Source organism: Felis catus, chromosome E1 (genome assembly GCF_018350175.1).
Source record: "Felis catus isolate Fca126 chromosome E1, F.catus_Fca126_mat1.0, whole genome shotgun sequence".
NCBI lineage: Eukaryota > Metazoa > Chordata > Mammalia > Carnivora > Felidae > Felis > Felis catus.
This window is the reverse complement of record NC_058381.1, coordinates 12,880,320-12,898,831: the sequence shown is the minus strand read 5'-3', so window position 1 is coordinate 12,898,831 and position 18,512 is coordinate 12,880,320. Positions and strand designations below refer to the sequence as shown.

Sequence of the window (18,512 nt, the reverse complement as noted above, 5' to 3'; positions counted from 1 at the left end):
CACTGATCCATAACAGTTATGAAATTTCACTAGACAATTGTTGCCAAATCTCCCTACTCTATAGGCAGAAACTCTTTCTTTCTTCCTTTCTTTTTCTTCTTTTCTTCTTTCTTTTCTTTCTTTCTTTCTTTTTCTTTCTTTCTTCCTTTTCACAAAAAACACATAACATCAGTTCTATCCTGTTAACTTTTTAAGTATACAATATTGTTAACTATCAGCACAATGTTGTACAGCAGATCTCTAGAACTTTTCATCTGGCATGACTGAAGTTCCATATCCTGTGAATATAGATCCCCCATTTTCCCCTCCCTCTAGCCCCTGGCAACTAACATTCTACTTTGTTTCTACAAATTTGCTACTTTAGATACCTCACGTCATACAGTATTCTTCCTTCTGTAACCGGTTTATTCCATTTAGCATAATGCCATCAAAGTTTATCCAAGCTGAAGCACATGACAGGATTTCCTTCTTTGTTTATGGCTGAATAATATTCCACTGTACATGTATACCACATTTTCTTTATTGATTCATCCATCAGTGGGCATTTTGGTTGTTTCCACCTCTTGACTATTATGAATAACGTGGCAATAAACATGGGAGTGCAAATACCACTTCAAGATCTTTATTTCGATTCTTTTGGACATAAAGAATTGGGTGGGATTGCTAGAACATATGGCACTTCTGTTTTTAATGTTTTTGAGGACTCCCCATGCTGTTTTCCATAGCACCTTCGCCATTCTACATTCTTGCCAACAGTGCATAGGGTTCCAATTTTTCCATATTCTTGCCAGTCCTTGTTATTATCTGGTATTGGTTGTGGTTTTTGGTTTCTGGTAATGGCCATCCTCGTAGTAATGAAAAGGTCTCTGGGGATATACCTGTTCTGAATAACAGTAATTCACAATAGCCGCACTTTCAGCTTCGTGGAGGAAAGGTTTATTAATCATAAGGGAAAGGAATATACAGAATTAAACAATTACAGTAAACATAAAGAGGGAGAGGAGTATAAAGAAGAACGAAGAAGGCTTAATTCATTAAATTGGGTACTCACAACATCCAACCTTCTGGCGGGGGAAGCCCTGAGGTGAACAGCCGCACTGGAGTCCCAATTGAGGGTCCTGGGCAATGAGTCCTCTGCTCGGGTGAGGCTTCCAATTAACTATTCCTGCAGGGGCAATAGAAGTACCATCCGTGTGTAATTTATATTTACTTACTAAGTTTACCTAAGTGCAGTCCTCAGCTGTTTGTTTGCTTGTTTGTTTGTTTGTTTTCCCTTCTGTTTCTCTTACCCTATCTCACAATCTTAGGAGCCTGGGCATTTGTTTATTCCTCTTCCCTTCCAGATCCATACCAGGGGGCCATCCTGGTCTGGCTCCAGGAGAAATGTGAGGCACATTAATCCTTCTTAGCATCCTGAACTGAAGGGCCAAATCGGATCCCGAGGCCAGATACCCATGGAGCACAAGTAAACTAAGCCCCCCATGATTGTGTATGTGCAGCTCTGGGAAGGAATGCATGACAAGTCACACAAACAAGTTCTATACATAATAATATCTAGGCTCACAACTGGTTCATGTCACTTCTGCTGCCTAAGCAAGATTCAAATGGTGGGAAGATAGACCCCTGCAATCTAACCTGGCTATGGGGCCAAATTATAAGTCACTCTTGTGCCAACAATGGAATGGAGTCCATTGTAGACCAGCAAGAAAAGTGCCCTTTTCTATCTTTGTCACTGGTCCGTATCAAACACAGAGTCCTTTTCAAAATAACTCATTATTTTTAAAAAATTTTTAATTTAATTAAAAATTGTTTGTTTGTTTGTTTGTTTGTTTGTTTAGAGAGGGAGGGGTAGGGAAAGAGGAAGAGAGAAAGAATTCCAAGCAGGCTCCATACTGTCAGCACAGAGCCTGATGTGGGGCTTGATCCCACAAACTGTGAGATCATGACCTGAGTTGAAATCGAGTTGGACGTTTAACCAACTGAGCCACCCAGGTGTCCCTTGGTTTTATTTTTCAGTCATCTCTACACCCAAAATGAGGCTCAAACTCACAACCCCGAGATCAAGAGTCACATGCTCTACCCACTGAGCCAGCCAGGTGCCCCCAAAATATTTTAAAACACTGAACTATCAGCACAGCCCTCTGCTGGAAATCTCCATAATAGAAGACCACTATTACTCACCACAAGATGAATTTCTGACATGTTCACTATTCCAGAACTCTGAATTAAAGAACACAAATAAGGAAGCAAGAAACACCCACAAGAGCCACCCTAATTCTCTGGCTATTTCACAACATCCCGGCTTGTACACCTGGTAGTAAATCTTCAAGCCAAACCAAACTGAAGGGCAAAAAAGAGTGTTACAAGGGAAGAGAGGCCCAAGCTCAGAAGTCAGCACATTGTGCACTGATGTTTGTCCATAGTGACAGTCAGGAGTCTTCACACAAATAATGTGAAATACTTAGTTTTCAAATTCCACTGAACTGGTTACAATAAAATGATACATTCAGTTACACAGAAATTCATTTGTGTCAGAAATGACATTCCAGGAAGAGGCTGTAAAATGATTCCTCAGCCCACTTGTTTCCAGATTAAGAGCAACAAGAAGGCTGATTTTCATGGAAAGATTTTCTCATGGAAGATCCCCACGGCCACTGTCATTTAATACATGGCTCTGCAAGGAATTCATAGAAACTTCCATCTGTATCCAAGAGGGAAAGGCCTGGAATAACGTGTATACAACATTGATGATTTCCTCCTATCCCATTAAATATGACTCCCATTGATGAGAAAGAACAGATTTTTATTTTTTTAAATCTGATTTAAATAGGCTGCATTACTGCCATTCCAAACTACATTCTTTGCTGTACTAGCACTAATAGTAAAGAATTTTTAGGACGAGAAGACTATAACTGTAGTAAATTCCTCGTTCAGGAACGAAACACTGGTAAATTATATTTTATTCTGGTACATTGTATTTTGTTCTGGTAACGAAATACCCTTGCCCTATGTTTCTTCTGAATGTTGCCTAGAGAATTTGCTACTGGAGTCTGACTGGGGCAGAATGTACTCTTAAGAATGAGCACAAAAACAGGAATAAATATAATGAATTTTGGCTGTTGTTTTACACTGCTCAAGTCATTTTTATTTCTCCCACCCTCTCTTGTCAAATATGGGTATTGGAAATGAGAAATCTCAGCAACTGACTTCATTTAACAGCATTTTAAAAAGGACAGAGAAAAATATATATGCTCCTGGAATTTCCTAAAGACAGAGTAATTCCATCCCTTATGAGAAAAATAATACAACATCAAAACCAAATCACCTCAATGGCTATTTATGGATCCAGATCACTTTAGGGAAGAGGGGACTAAAACCAGAGCAATCTACATCCCAGCAATTGCCTTTCTGAAAACAGGCTGGGGAAGAGGCAGGTGTATCAAAGTCAGCATTGTATTTTCTTATCACTACCAAGTTTTGAAAATAACATCTGACTACGGAATTTCATCTCATCTCCAGGATTTTTCCCCCACATTTTTTCTTTCACACCTGAACAGGTCTCCAAATTCCACATGTTCTCTTTGGAATTAGGAAGCATTCATACTACCTTATCATAGCAGGAAACTAAATGAGCAAAAATGATGAAGGACCTTAAATTTTAACAGAAATGCTAATAGCTACCATTTCTTACATATCAACTATGATCTTAGCAGTATATCAACAGCTTCACATGCCTCCGATACCCACACAATGAAGTATTCTTTTTCCCTTTTGTATTGAGGACAAAACTTAGACCTATAGAAGGTTAAGTAAGTTTCACAAGTGATAGGTCAGTTGTGTCCAATTCCAAACTTTACATTCATAATGGCATATGTACTCTACCCCTTTTAAATGGAGGGTTTGTAAAAGATTAGGCCTAAACGAAGGACATGGATTGGAAGTGCTGTTAATTTTATCATTGAGGCCCTGGAGCGCCATACACGGGAATAAGATGACTAATGGCCTTTTAAAATGATTGCTCTAAAGCAGCATGGAAAACAACTGAACAGGGGTGAATATGGAGGCAAGAAGAGCAAGAAGGCTTGGGCAGGATTGAGATGGTGAGAGCCTGAAGTCACACAGAAGAGTGGGGTGGAGAGAGGAGATGGATGAAGAAATATTTAGGTAGCAGAACTGACAGAACCTGGTGTCTTGGTATGAATGTGTAGAGACACACATTCACGCTGCATGGCAAAATGCAAAGTACGCGGTATAAGTTTCTGTGCCTAGAATCGTCCTTACAACCAGGCAGGAAAGGTCCCTTCCATGGGCTCCACACTTTAAGAGCTATGCATATCACAAACACATGAAGAAATGCATGTCCTAAAGAACAGTGCACCCAAGATCTGACATTCAGCACCGGTGTGTGCAACCTATAACCCTAAACATCTATTCAGGCCCCAGAGAAATGCTTTTCCTCAGCTCTTGTTTCCCCTCTGTCTTCAAAATGGGAGGTAATTACATGTGAATGAAAGGAGGACTCTTGGGCTGTGCCATTGGCTGCGTTGGACAGCCCTACAAAGGGTGGGGGATTGGAACAGCGGAAGCACTGGGGTAGGAAAAAGACACTGATCAACTTGTCAAATCTTTCCTCTTAGCAGAAGTGCCAAGGATTCTTAGTTACCTGAGGATCTTTTCTCAGGAGTGCCTGGCACCCTTTTTCTGCTCCCCTTTTTTGTTTGGGATTAGCCTGATATTCTCCTCAGTTGCACACGGCAGCAGAGTAAGAGCTGACATTGTTGATCATTTCACATCACCTCCGGATGTGGAGCACATGGGCACAATACTAGTCTTGGCATTTCTGTATAGCTCAATGTATTGATTGAAGAGATGGTAACAATCTCAGTATGAGTTAATGATATATGATAAAAATACATTTTGTAGTATTTTCTATGAAAAAGATAGTTGATCATATGTGATTCTATTTCATTTTATTTTTTTTATTTTTATTATTTAAAAACAACTTTTAAGTTTGTTTTATTTTGAGAAAGAATGTGTGCGTGTAAGCCAGGAGGGGCAGAGAGAGAGGTAGAGAGAGAATCCCAAGCAAGGCTCCGCACTGTCAGCAGAGAGCCCGATGTGGGCTTGAACTCACAAACCATGAGATCACAACCTGAGCCGAAGTCAGACGCTTAACTGACTGTGCCACCCAGGCGCCCCTGGAGAACATTTTTAATTTGCTTAAGTGTTGGACTCTGAATTTCCGCTCAGGTCATGATCCCATGGTTGTGACACTGAGTCCTGTGTCGGGCTCTGCACTGGGCCTGGAGCCTGCTTAAGATTCTCTTTCTCCCTCTCTCTCTGCCCCTCCTCTGCTAGCACACGTATTCTCTCTCTCTCACTCAGCAAAATAAAAATTAAAATTAAGATTAAAAAATGTAATCATAATAAAAAAAATAAATAAAAGTAAAAGACTACACAAACTGTGGTACATCCATGCAATGAAATATTATTCAACAGTAAAAAGGAATGAGCAATTAAGGCATGAAAAGTCACGAGTGAGACTTGAATGCGTTTGGCTAAGTGAAAGAAGTCAGTCTGAAAAGGCTATATCCTCTGTTGTTCCAATTACCGACATTCTAGAAAAGGCAAAATCATACAAGTGGTAGAAAGATCAGCGGTTGCCAAGATGTGGGGGGAGAGGATATGGTTGAACAGGTAAACACAGGGGACTTTTTCTTTACTTTTGTCCTTTTAAAAAGTATTTAACCAGCATCAGGTTGGTTCTTGGCACCTAACAGGCATTCCAGTGTTTGAGGAAGGCAGGCAGGAAGGGGGCGGGGGGTGGAGACAAGCTTTTAAATTTAGGAAATCTGTACTCTTCCAGGAGCTAAGTGGCGTGGTTCATACTGTTGAGTGCCAGCATGGACACATGGCCAAGATTTCAGGGCTACTTGGAAATTTTACAGGATGAGCCAGAGCCAATGAGCTGTACCTATGGTAATAGAAAAAGAAAACCTCGCCATTCCTACTACATCCATTTAAAAAGTGAAAACCTGCACCTGGGTGGCTCAGTCAGTTAAGCATCTGACTCCTGATTTCAGCTCAGGTCATGATCTCATGAGTTCGAGCCTTGCATTGGGCCCTGTGCTGATGGTACTGAGCCTGCTTGGAATTCTCTCTCTCCCCATCTCTGCCCCTCCCCCACTCATGCTCACTCGCTCTCTCAAAATAAATAGATCTAAAATTTTTTTTAAATAAAAAAAAGTGAAGTAAATGGGATAAACATCTTCAAACACCAGATGAATCAGTAAGAAGGCAAGACAAACCCACAGAACTGAGACCTGCCTTAAGTGTATTTGGACCCCAAGGAAAAAGGAGCTGGCTAAAGACTTACTGAAGTTATTGAGAAAAGTTCAGGAAGATTTATTTCAGTTCAAAGCAATGATAAATACAATAAAAACCAGGATGAGCATTTCAAAAATATGACAAATTTCTTAGTATAATGTTAAATTGCAGAATAAGAAACGTATAAAACTAGAATTTAAACAATAGATCCTTTCACTGTGATCTTTGGTATACTTTTATTTTATATATTTATTTTATATAATTATGTGTATATTTATTTTATTTTTATTAGTATATATATTATCCTATTTTATGTGATTATTTTATAATTTTATTGTATCAATTTTATATAATTTTTAATATAATTATGTAACTTTTATTTTCATATCATTGCATTTTTTATTATTTTATATAGTTGTTTTATTTTGATTTTACATCATTTTATTTTCTACTTTGGAGAATTATCGATGGCCATTAGTTAGCTTGTGACAAATCATTGCTGATTTCTTCCATGTTATTCATGTACCTTTTTAGCCCTCGCTTCAACCTTCACTCTCCACCTGTGTTCACCTTCCTGCTTCCCCTCCCTTCATCCTAGCCAGCCATACATTGTCATGAGAGAGCATATTCAACTCTTAATTTTGATTTAGGTAAAATCACGAAACTGGGTCACTTTTTTCCTCTCACTCTTCACCTCAAATAACCCCTACTGATACCTCGCTTTGCAACAAAACTTTCTTGTCCATGCAGACCAATTAATGGACACTGGTTACACATGCTCACCACAAAATGTAAGTAAAATTTATAATATATTCATCAGAAAACGTAAAGTGTGCAACAATCTTTAAAAAATAGTGATACTTAGGGCACCAGTGCGGCTCAGTCAGTTAAGTGTTAGGCTTTGGTTCAGGTCATGATCTCATGGTTCATGGGCTTGTAGCCCCATGTCAGGCTCACTCCTGTCAGTGTGGAGCCCACTTTGGATCCTCTGTCCCCCTCTCTCTTTGCCCCTCCCCCACTGGTTCTCTCTCTCTCTCTCTCTCTCTCTCTCTCTCTCTCTCTCTCTCAAAATAAATAAATAAACTTAAAAAATTGATTTCAAATGCCATAAAAATAAAAATAGTCATACTTCACTGGCTCATTTATATTTAAGGAAATGATCAGATTCAAAGTACTTGTCTCCTCTCTCGTTCTCTATTTCTCTAAATTATAAAATTCAAATTTACACTACAGATGATCAGAAATAACATCAAGTGTTCTGTGGGCCATGTCAGATTGTGCAGGATATTCTAGTGAAATTGGGCCCACGAGTTACAGAGATTTATCATTGAGGGCAATTTGTTTTTCAGATGCTAGCTCTGAGTATGTTACCATCAAAGGCATTATATTTCAAATTTGAAGATGGCAGTCTTTGGATGTGGTTTCTAAATATGTTGGGGCGCCTGGGTGTGCCGACAGCACAGAATTATTTGTTTCCTAAACATGAGAAAAGATCATCACGTTGTGAGCGGTCAGATTTTTGGTGGTCAGGTTGGTTTTCACTACGGTTTAGTTTCATTAAGAAATATTGGTATCTAAACCTCATTAATAAATATCATGATTGTTTAGTCAGGAGATGCTGTTGTTTGTCTTGTTTTGAGAGAGACAGAGACAGAGACAGAGACAGAGAGAACCAGTGGGGGAGAGGGGCAGAGGGAGGAGAGAGAAAATCTTAAGCAGGCTCCATGTTCAGCACAGAGCCCAATGTGGGGCTTGATCCACAACACTGGGATCATGACTGGAGCAAAAATCAAGAGTTGGGACACTCAACCATCTGAGTCACCCCAGTACCCCTGTGTGAAATGCTGTTTAATATCCTATTCAAATATCTGAGACATGCCATTCAAAAACATAACAATGCCTTTCTTGGTCTTATCAGGGCCATGAAATAATCATACCTCATTTCTCACTTCAAACACCTGTTTGGGGCACTTGGGTGGCTCAGTCAGTTAAGCGTCAGACTTCGGCTCATGATCTCATGGTTTGTGAGTTCAAGCCCCATGTTGAGCTCTGTGTTAACAGCCCAGAGCCTGAAGCCTGCTTGAGATCCTGTGCCTCCCTCTCTCTCCCCCTCCCCCACTCACCCTCTGTCTCTGTGTCTCTCAAAATATATAAACGTTAAAAAACAAACAAACAAACCCAAAACACTCATTTGAGCCTGCTTCACAGCCAGAGCTCCTTGTGAGGGAGAAGCAGTCTTGTACCTGCTGCTGTGGTGGTTGAAAACGGTAGACAAAATACAAAGTCATATCAGTGAAAACTGAGTAACAATTTTGTAAAAATTGTATGTACACATATACAATTTTCTTAAAGACTAACAAAAAATTACCAAAACGTTAACAATGGCCATCTCTGCATAGGAAAAATTGTATTTTCTCCTTTACACATGTTATACGTTCCAGATAGTCTACACTAAACACATATAATTTTGTACTCCTTAAAAAGAAAGAAGAAATGAGTGTTCCAACATAAGAAATAAAAGCCACAATGGGGAAACATTCCGGGAAGCCTACCAGTCACAGATGTGTGGATTTGGGCAAGGTGCCTGATTGTGCCTGGTCACATTTATGCTGGTTGATCATTATTATATATATATAAAGTTTTCAAGAGATCATTTCTTCATTAGAACCACTGTCTTTTGCTAGCATCAATTGGGAGCAGAAATTTAAGATACTTCACTGCCTTTCCCCAAAACAAGTCATGATCAAACTTCTTCCTACATCACTAAAACTAAACTCTTCAGCATGCAGTGTAGATACTTGTATATAAAATTTGCAGTTGAGGGGCACCTGGGTGGCTCTGTCAGTTAAGCATCCAACTATGGCCCAGATCACAACCTCAGGGTTTGTGGGTTCAAGCCCTGCGTTGGGCTCTGTGCTGACAGCTCAGAGCCTGGAGCCTGCTTCAGATTCTGTGTCTCCCTCTCTCTCTGCTCCTCCCCTGATCGTGCTCTGTCTCTGTATCTATCTCAAAAATACATAGAAATAAAACTCTGCAGTTGAAACCAGGAGCACTTGTGAATTCCTTAGGGAAGACCATCAGGAGCCTGAGGATGACTGGTGATGCCCACACATGTGTGAAGTGCAGAACTGAAAACCAGTATCACTGGGCATCTACAAAAGACCCCGTGACAGTCATCTGTGTGCACAGGGAAAGGGAATTCGGAGTGCCAGGAACAAGCGGAAACCAGCGCACAAAACACAAGTCAGTTGAACTTCTTGTGATTCCTAGACAAGAATTATCTTCATCTGGTTTTAAAGGTATTAACGTAGTTAGCAAATCAAATCTATCCTCTTAAGTGTTCACTGTCAGCACAGAGCCTGTCACGGGGCTCAAACCCACGTACTGTGAGATCATGACCTGCACTGAAGTTGGACGCTTAACCAACTGAGCCACCCAGGCACCCCTGCTTCTTCTTCTTTTTTTTTTTAAACGGTACCCCTGCTTCTTTTTTCCCTCTTGTATTGCCTTCCCTGCACTAGGTTCACATTCAATTCCCAGTTTTCCTATTCCTCTCTCCATCTGCTGTGAAGGCTCTGCCTTCTCCTGGGCTGTGGTCTGCTCTATGAAATCCTGAACCTCTAGGACATCTCATTCCGCCCTGGTCCCCCTGACCCTATTGGGTAAGACTTATTTGGTCACAAACATCTTTGCCCGCTATGCTCATCCTGACTACGCAACATTGCTGGCCAGGTCCCTGCTGATCACTGTACCCTAAAGCTGGGGCTGGCCACATAACTCACTGCCCCAGGCATTCTCAGTATCAGGAAGAAGTTATCTACTTCCTGTACTTAGGGTGAGGAGCAGCAGACGTTGTGATATGTAGGAGGTCCCAGTGAGGCTAGGGAACAGGCAGAGTCAGGGCTGAAAGGACAAGAGGTTGTCTTTGAGGCAAAGCTGACCAGGGAGGCATGGCCAGCCCTTTGTCCATGGACAGCTGACATCCTGCTGACTCAAGCAAGCTCATACCAATCAGGGTTCTGATGTCCAACCCAAGTCAAAGAAAAACTTCACATCTTCAGTTCCCTGTACCAATTAGGTACCCGCGAATCAGGGACAGCCAAGGGGAGTCAAGGAGCACCAAGCCAGGGAGAGGTCAACCCTCCAAGCCAACAGGGAGAGCACAGACAGCCATGGGGCTGGCCAATCACTACCTCTCACTGAGGGGACCTGGTAGGAAGCTGTGGCCTGAACTCATTTCTAAAATGCTCCTAGATGGGGAAAGGCAGAACTGACCATTTCTAGATTCTGTGTAGCAGTGGCCCTGAACTCCTATACCTGGCTCTCAGTGGCCTAAGGTAAAGACAAAAGGACATGTCATTCATTACAATCACTCATTATTGCATTTATTTGTTCACTCATTCAGTATTTAGTGAGCTGTGACCATTCTTATCACTAAGGATACAAAAATGAAACAAATGCAATCTGTCTCTACGAAACTCACTGTCTAGTGGTGACACAGGAAGTTAAGGCCACCACAGTGTACTAGAGCTACAGCTTGAACTGTCCAGGAACCAGAAGAAGCTCTGAGTTGTTTCTTGAAAGGCAGGGAGAAGTTTTCCAAGCGGGTAGAGGGATAGGGGCTGATTTGGAGAGAAGGAGTTTGTGACAATAAATCAGAATCCCGTCACCCTCTCCTCCTGACACACATGCTTTAAACACACTAGTCTCCTTGACATTCTTTGAAATCTCCAGGCACTGCCCTGCTGCAGAGCATTTCCATGTTCTCTTTGGTCTGCCTGAAATGTGCTTCTCCTCTTGCATTTAAGTGGCTTGTTCCTTTTTTGTCTTCATAGCTTCTACTTAAATGCCCCCTTTTAGAGCTTCTCCATCATCCACTGCAAATAGCAGCCCCCCCATCTCTCTCTGCCCCCTTGTCCTGTTCTACCTTTTCTTGTAGCCCTAATAGCCTCAGAGATGGAATCTTAAGCCCATATGTAGCTTTGGGTGAAGGTGGATATGGAGGGGGTGGTATGGCATTTCTTCCCCCAGGCTTTGTTGGAAGGGGAGCTGCCTTTCATCAGAGATAACGCATAAATATCAACTCTAAGTAAATTTAAGATTAAAGGTGGAAGACAGAAAGCATGAAATCTTTAGAAGTGTACATAAGAGAATGTTATTATGTCAGGGGAATGAAAACTGTCTTTAAGAGTCACACAAAGTGTAAAACATAAAGAGAAACATTGATAAATATGATCATATTATAATTAAGAACTCATGCTCATCTAGAGACATCATGAAGAGAAGGAAAAGAAGAGCCATGAAGTGGGAGGTGATACCTGTAAGAACTTTCACAAATAAATATTAAAAGATGGCAAAAAGAAAAAAAATAGGCATTTCATGGAAGGGGAACTATGTATGGTCAATGAGGATTCTAAAAGATGCTGAATGTTGGGTCACCTGGGTGGCTCAGTCAGTTGAGCATCCAACTTCGGCTCAGGTCATGAACTCCCAGCTTGTGAGTTCAAGCCCCGTGTCAGGCTCTGTGCCGACAGCTCACAGCCTGGATCCTGCTTTGGATTCTGTGTCTCGCTCTCTCTCTGTCCCTCCCCTGTTCACACTCTGTCTCTCTGTCTCTCTAAAATAAATAAAATGCTGGGGCGCCTGGGTGGCTCAGTCGGTTAAGCGGCTGACTTCGGCTCAGGTCATGATCTCACGGTCAGTGAGTTCAAGCCCCGTGTCGGGCTCTGTGCTGACTGCTTAGAGCCTGGAGCCTGTTTCAGATTCTGTGTCTCCCTCTCTCTGACCCTCCCCCATTCATGCTCTGTCTCTCTCTGTCTCAAAAATAAATGTTAAAAAAATTTTTTTTAAATATACTAAAATAAAACGTTAAAAAAAATTTTTAAAGATGCTGAATGTCATTAGTAATACATAAAATGCAAATTGAAATCAAAGTCAAACACCCTTTCACATTTCATAGTTGGGCAAATGTTTAAGAATAATAATGAAAAGGCAGGCTTGGATGAGGAATAGCAGGAACCGCAATCCCTGTTACCAGAAGCATCCACTGTTGCCATTGTATTCTACGTTTGAATGAGTATCTTGCTTGTTTCATTAATTCTTATCTAAAGCATAAAGCAGATGCATTCCCATAATAGCAACAAGCTGGAAACACTTAAATGTCCATTAAAATGATGAGATAGACTTTGGTATAGCGAAGCATGGACTGGTAAACTGTAAAAGTATGTCAACTGCATGCCACAACATGGATGAATCTCAGAGACAACATTACACACACAATAAAAATTATGTCACAGGGGCGCCTGGGTGGCGCAGTCGGTTAAGCGTCCGACTTCAGCCAGGTCACGATCTCGCGGTCCGTGAGTTCGAGCCCCGCGTCAGGCTCTGGGCTGATGGCTCAGAGCCTGGAGCCTGTTTCCGATTCTGTGTCTCCCTCTCTCTCTGCCCCTCCCCTGTTCATGCTCTGTCTCTCTCTGTCCCAAAAATAAATAAACGTTGAAAAAAAAATTTTTTTAATAAAAATTATGCCACAAAAGGATAGTCCCTATGTGAGGAAAAGCCACTATACTGTTCAAGAATACACATGCAGGGCTGCCTGGGTGGCTCAGTCAGTGAAGCATCCGACTTCGGCTCAGGTCATGATCTCACCAGCTCCTGGATTCAAGCCCCGCATCGGGATCTGTGCTGATAGCTCAGAGCCTGGAGCCTTCTTCAGATTCCATGTCTCCCTCTCTCGCTGCCCCTCCCCCACTCACTATCTCTGTCTCTGTCTCTGTCTCTCTCTCTGTCTCTCTAAAATAAACATTAAAAACATTTTTAAAAAGATTACACGTGCAGGTGAAAATCTATAGTAAAAGCAAGGAAATATCATAGGCTGAGATACACAGAAGAAGTAGAATATTCTATTTCTGAAGCTGGGTGGTGACGACATGAGTATTTATTTTATTAGTATTCTTTAAACTGTCATTTATGTTGCCTATAAACCTTTCTTTATATTTTTCTCAATAAAAACCATTCCACACATCAAAATAAATTCCAAGTGGCATTGAAATATAAACTTCGATACCATAAACATCAAGATGAAACTATAAATCTTGACATGGTGAAGACCTTTATAAACTGTTATGGCCTGACTTGTGTTCCCCAAAATTCATATGTTGAAGCCCTAACTCCCAGTGCCTTAGAAGGTGACTGTGTTTGGGGGCGCTTGGGTGGCTCAGCCGGTTAAGCATCTGACTTTGGCTCAGGTCATCATCTCAGGGTTCGTGGGTTCGAGCCCCGCGTTGGGCTCTGTGCTGGCAGCTCGGAGCCTGGCGCCTGCTTCGGATTCTGTGTCTCCCTCTCTCTCTGCCCGTCCCCCACTTGTGCTCTGTCTCTATCTCTCAAAAATAAATAAACGTTAAAAACAAAAAGAAGGTGACTGTGTTTGTAGATAGGACCTTTAAAGAGATGAGTAAAAAAAAAAAAAAAAATGAAGTATCATTAAAGTATACCTTACTTCAATATGCCTGGTGTCCCTAGAGGAAGAGGAAATTTGGACACACAAAGAAACACCACGGATGAATATACAGAAAGACTATATGAGGACACAGTGAGAAGTCGTCATCTGCAAGACAAGCAAAGAGACCTCAGGAGAAACCAGCCCTGACCACACAGTGATCTTGTGCTTCTAGAGTCCAGAACTGTGAGAAATTCAGAATCTGCTGATTAAGCACATTGGTCTGTGGAATTTTGTTATGGCAGCCCCAGCCAAATCATACGTAAGCATCATCCTGAATGCTGAACTACATAGAAAAAAGCTTAATGGGTTTTGCTAAACAACACTGTTAAATATTTTCATGTCAAATATGAAAGCAACACCACAAACTCAAAATGCTATTTGGGACATATTTGACAGAAGTCTGATATTCCTAATAAACAGCTTCTACAAATCTACAATAAAATAAACATTCCAACAAGAAAAAAATGGTAAGACACATAAGCTGGAAGTTTCTCATAAACAAATACAAATGCCTGCAAGAAAAGAGCAAAAACATCAACCTCTTGAATGAATGGAGACTGAGATAATGTTCTCTTCTACTGAAAGATAAGAATCTTTTGATATAATACCATACCACTTGACAAAGACTGGAGCTATATACTCTACAGCCCTTCGGGCTTGGCCCATTGGTGATATGTACAAATCACAAAGCTTTAAAAGGTTTCTGTTTGGCCTAAAATTGAAATTCTCATTTCTGGAAATTTGTACCAAATAAATAATCAGATACACTATTGTAATTATAAGAATATTTACTCTAACGTGAGAAATAATCTGAACCAGATCAACACTAAGGATTTGGTTAAAGAAAGCATAGTCTCTTTTATATCATGCAAATATTTAAAATGGAAAGGAAATAAACCAAAACATGAAGACAGAAAATTGCTGACATACAGATTCTCCGGACTGTGGAATTACAGGAGAATGTAAATTTCTTCTTTAATGTATATCGATATTTTCAAAGTTTGCTACAATAAACATACAATACTTTGGTAACAAGAAAATATACAAAAGCTAGTTCAAGAGAAACAGGAACACACTGGCTGAATTGTGGGTGAAGACAGTAGTAGAGCTTTGTGAGACATGAACTTTGTGTGGCTGTGAGGGCCCAGGAATCAGACTCACCTCAGGCTGAGTCTTGGTCACTTCCTCCCGCTGTGGTCCTGGACAAGTCCTAAACGCGTCATGGCTCAGTTTTGTCATCTAAAAAGCGAGGACGGTGTTAGTATTGGCTCAGAGCATTGTTAGTAAGATTAAATAAGACCCGGAACTTAAGGACTCAGGGTGGGCACGGAGGGGGCTGCATGCCGCCCAGCCCTCCAAACACACAAAGTCAGTGTGGATCAAGGGGGGCCTAGAAGCAGAAACAGGCCATGAGACACAAAAAATCACAGAAGCAGGACCAGAACCAACAGACCCCAACACTGGTCACCCCGTGCCATTTAGGCAAGTGACTAAAAATGCCCTCTAATCATTCGCTGACATTATTGGGGATTGCTACCTGTCCCTAGATATGTGCTGACGCACGCTCTGCCTCAGGTAAGTCTCGAACAGCTCTGTGGTGGAGGGATCATCGTCTCTGATTGAGAAGGAAGGATGCCAGGGTCAGAGAGGTCAGGTGACCCGTCCAACATCACACAAGGAGGAAGGCATGGCACTGGGACTGGCGTTTTGTTTAACCCAGAGCCAGCTTGTGTATTTCCTGTAAGCATCCCCATTTCTAAATGGACAAGCCACATCTAACACACGTTGTTCCATTCTGGTTTGGGGAACTGTGCCGATCAATGGTCTTCCACTCAGAAAGCTTATTCTTACTTTTTGTAAAATAAAAAATTACAGACGTAGGGTTAAGCATCAAATCAAACATGCTGTCACTTTCTCCTAAGGATAATATGGAATAGAAAGAAAACGGACTTTAAATAAAACACAATTTAATCAATTAATTAATTTCCCAGGTTATACCCCTGTCTTCTGTCAGCGGGCCATCTTCGAAGCTTCTGGACGCTCATTGCTTAGGGACTGTGCTCAGCTGCTGCTGAAGGTACAGATGCACAGACCTCAGGGGGCCCTCTTGGGATCTCCCTCCCCCAGCTCAGCTGCCCTCAGAAGCCCTCAAGCAAGGTCCCGGACACACAGCCCCTCTTTGCTTGGCCTGTCCTGAGGCTCCTCTGCTCATGGTCCCTGCCTGTCCACAAGGGAGGGTCCTCAGCCTCTACCCACAGCCCCCCCCCCCTCTCTCCCAGGAGAGTGACTTCTCCATTGATTCTCTGAGGAAACATATGATCGGGGTTACCCTTTTTCATTTGAACTTCCTGGTACAAGGAAGCCCCACTTACCAATATGACAATATCTGTGCTGTTCAAAAAGATGCACCTCACTGGCCTCTGTTAGTTTCTGACCGCTGCTGCAACAAAACACAACACATATTCTCTTGCAATTCTGGAATCCGGAGTCCCGTGTGTCTTACGGTGCAAACCTCAAGGAAGGTGCTGACGATTGGCAGGGCTGCACTCTTTCTGCAAGTTCTAGGGTAGAATCTCTTCCATGCCTTTACCAGCTTCTAGAGGCCACCCACAGTCCTTCCTCATGGCCCTAGCCAGCTCTCACCTCACCCCTGCCTCTGCTTCTGTACTCATGTCTCCCGTGACTCTGATCCTCCTGTCTCCCTCTTTCACCTATGAGGTCCCCATGATTTATATTACACACACACACACACACACACACACACACACGCACAATCACAATCCAAGAGTGTCTCCTCAGGTCCACATTCTTAGTTAAATCACATCAGGACATTTTCCTTCTGCTATGCAAAGTAATACGTTCATAGCTTCTGGGGATCAGCACATGGACATCTTTAGGGAACCATTATTCATGCCTACCTACCCTATCTGCCCAACTTGAAAGAAAATTATCTTATACAATTCAAAATTAATTTACGGGAACACCTGGGTGGCTCAGTCAGTTAAGTGACAGACTTCAGCTCAGGTCATGATCTCACAGTTCCTGGGTTCAAGTCCCATGTCAGGCTTTGTGCTGACAGCTCAGAGACTGGAGCCTGCTTTGGATTCTGTGTCCCCCTCTCTCTCTGCTCCTCTCCCACTCATGCTTTCTATCAAAAATAAACATTAAAAAAATTTTTAAAGACTCAATTTGCCAAAGTATGAGTGGCAGATAATAAAACAATGGGGAGAATCAGCATAGACCACAACAGATGGATCTAGAACAGTGCTTTCCTAATTTTGCTCCAGGAGGCAGCAAGGAGGCAGAGACTCTAGCAGATGAAACCTGTCAGGGCAGGTTCATGCAGAAGGTGACACCTGTCAGGGCAGGTTCATACAGGAGAAGGTGGGGAAGGGCGTGGGGGGGGGGGGGCAGCACAGCCTGGGATGAGAAAGGACAGGACCCGGGTATACACAGGCCCAGAGTCCAGGAAGACGGCCAGTCCTGCTCCCGGGTGTATGCAGGAGGAGACCAAGACATTAGGGTCGATGAGCAGGGCTTGGCACTAAGCAGCTTTGGGTGTGGATTCTCCCCGATGCTATACGCTCCTCCCTTCAGTTTATTTGTGCAAGTACTCTGCCCTCTTTTACCTCTGCTCTCCCCTTGAGTCTCTGCTCTAGAATCCATTCAAAACAAAGACAAAAACACAAAGAATGAGCAGTAGCGTGTTGAGGGCCACAGAGGGAGCTCAGGACCACAAGGGTGGAGGAGAAAGACTGGGAAGAGGCAAAAAGCCGTTAGTTAAGACCGTGAAAACCTACTTTCTTTTTCTGCCGCGGAGCCACAAAGGGCAGGGAGCCGAGACTCGCTCCTGACCTGGGTCCGGGGGCGAATGGCCTTGGCAGTCACCGGCTCCATGCGGGCTCCGGGCAGGGTCCGTGCCAGACTCCCCGAAGCCCACGCAGCGCAGCCACAGGGAGGCGAGGGCAGCCGCTGGGGCCGCCAGGCTTTCGGCAGCACCGGGCGCCAGCCTGTCCGGGGGGGGGGGGGGGGGGGGGGCGCCGGGTTCCACCTGGGACTGGAGCCCGGCCGCCCGGCGGTTCGGTGAAGCAACGCGTGGCGGTGACGCAGGCGCTCCAGGTTCTCCGTCCGCGGAGCGCGCGGACTTCGGCTCCTCTTCCGCAGGGAGGCTGCGCCCGGCCGGCAAGTTCGCCCTTCACTGCGCGGGAGGAGTCCCTCCGCGGCGGGATTGCGCGGCGGCGCTGTGCGCGCGGAACGAGTGTCCTGCTGCAGGACGGCGTCCTGGAGACCCGGGGACGCATCCGCGGAGCTCGGAGGCCTTGACCTGTCTCCTTGGGGACCCCCCCGCCGCCCAGCCTGGCCCGCGGGAAGCCCTGCAGCGAAGCTTAAGAGCCACAGGTGCTGGTGCCGCCGCCGCCGCCGCACGCCCTGCCTCCGCCGCTTCCCTCCGCGCGCCAAGGGCCCAGAGCAGTTCAGGGTCCGGAGCTGGCGGCCTTCTCCCCGCCACTTTCAGAGCTCTGGTCGCAGCGCCGGTGGAAGCAGCCTGAGTCCCCAGGCCCTTTGGCGCTTGGGATGGTGGAGGTGACGGGCTCCAGCTGGGTGCCGGCTGCCCCGCTAATTTCCATACGGGGCAAAAAATGTTCTTTATCATATTTTGTAGAAGGCGTTCTCTCCCCCTGCCAAA

At 43.5% G+C, this 18,512-nt stretch overlaps 1 long non-coding RNA gene across 1 annotated transcript; it reads right to left on the bottom strand.

The window, feature by feature from the left end:
• Window positions 1-1,049: 1,049 nt before the first annotated feature.
• On the bottom strand, window positions 1,050-17,855 carry LOC123381942. Its single transcript, XR_006589563.1, has 4 exons — window positions 17,629-17,855; window positions 16,201-16,268; window positions 14,990-15,067; window positions 1,050-1,165 (listed from the first exon to the last, which is right to left on the bottom strand). It is a non-coding gene; the product is annotated as an uncharacterized LOC123381942 (long non-coding RNA).
• Between the last annotated feature and the right edge of the window lie 657 nt (window positions 17,856-18,512).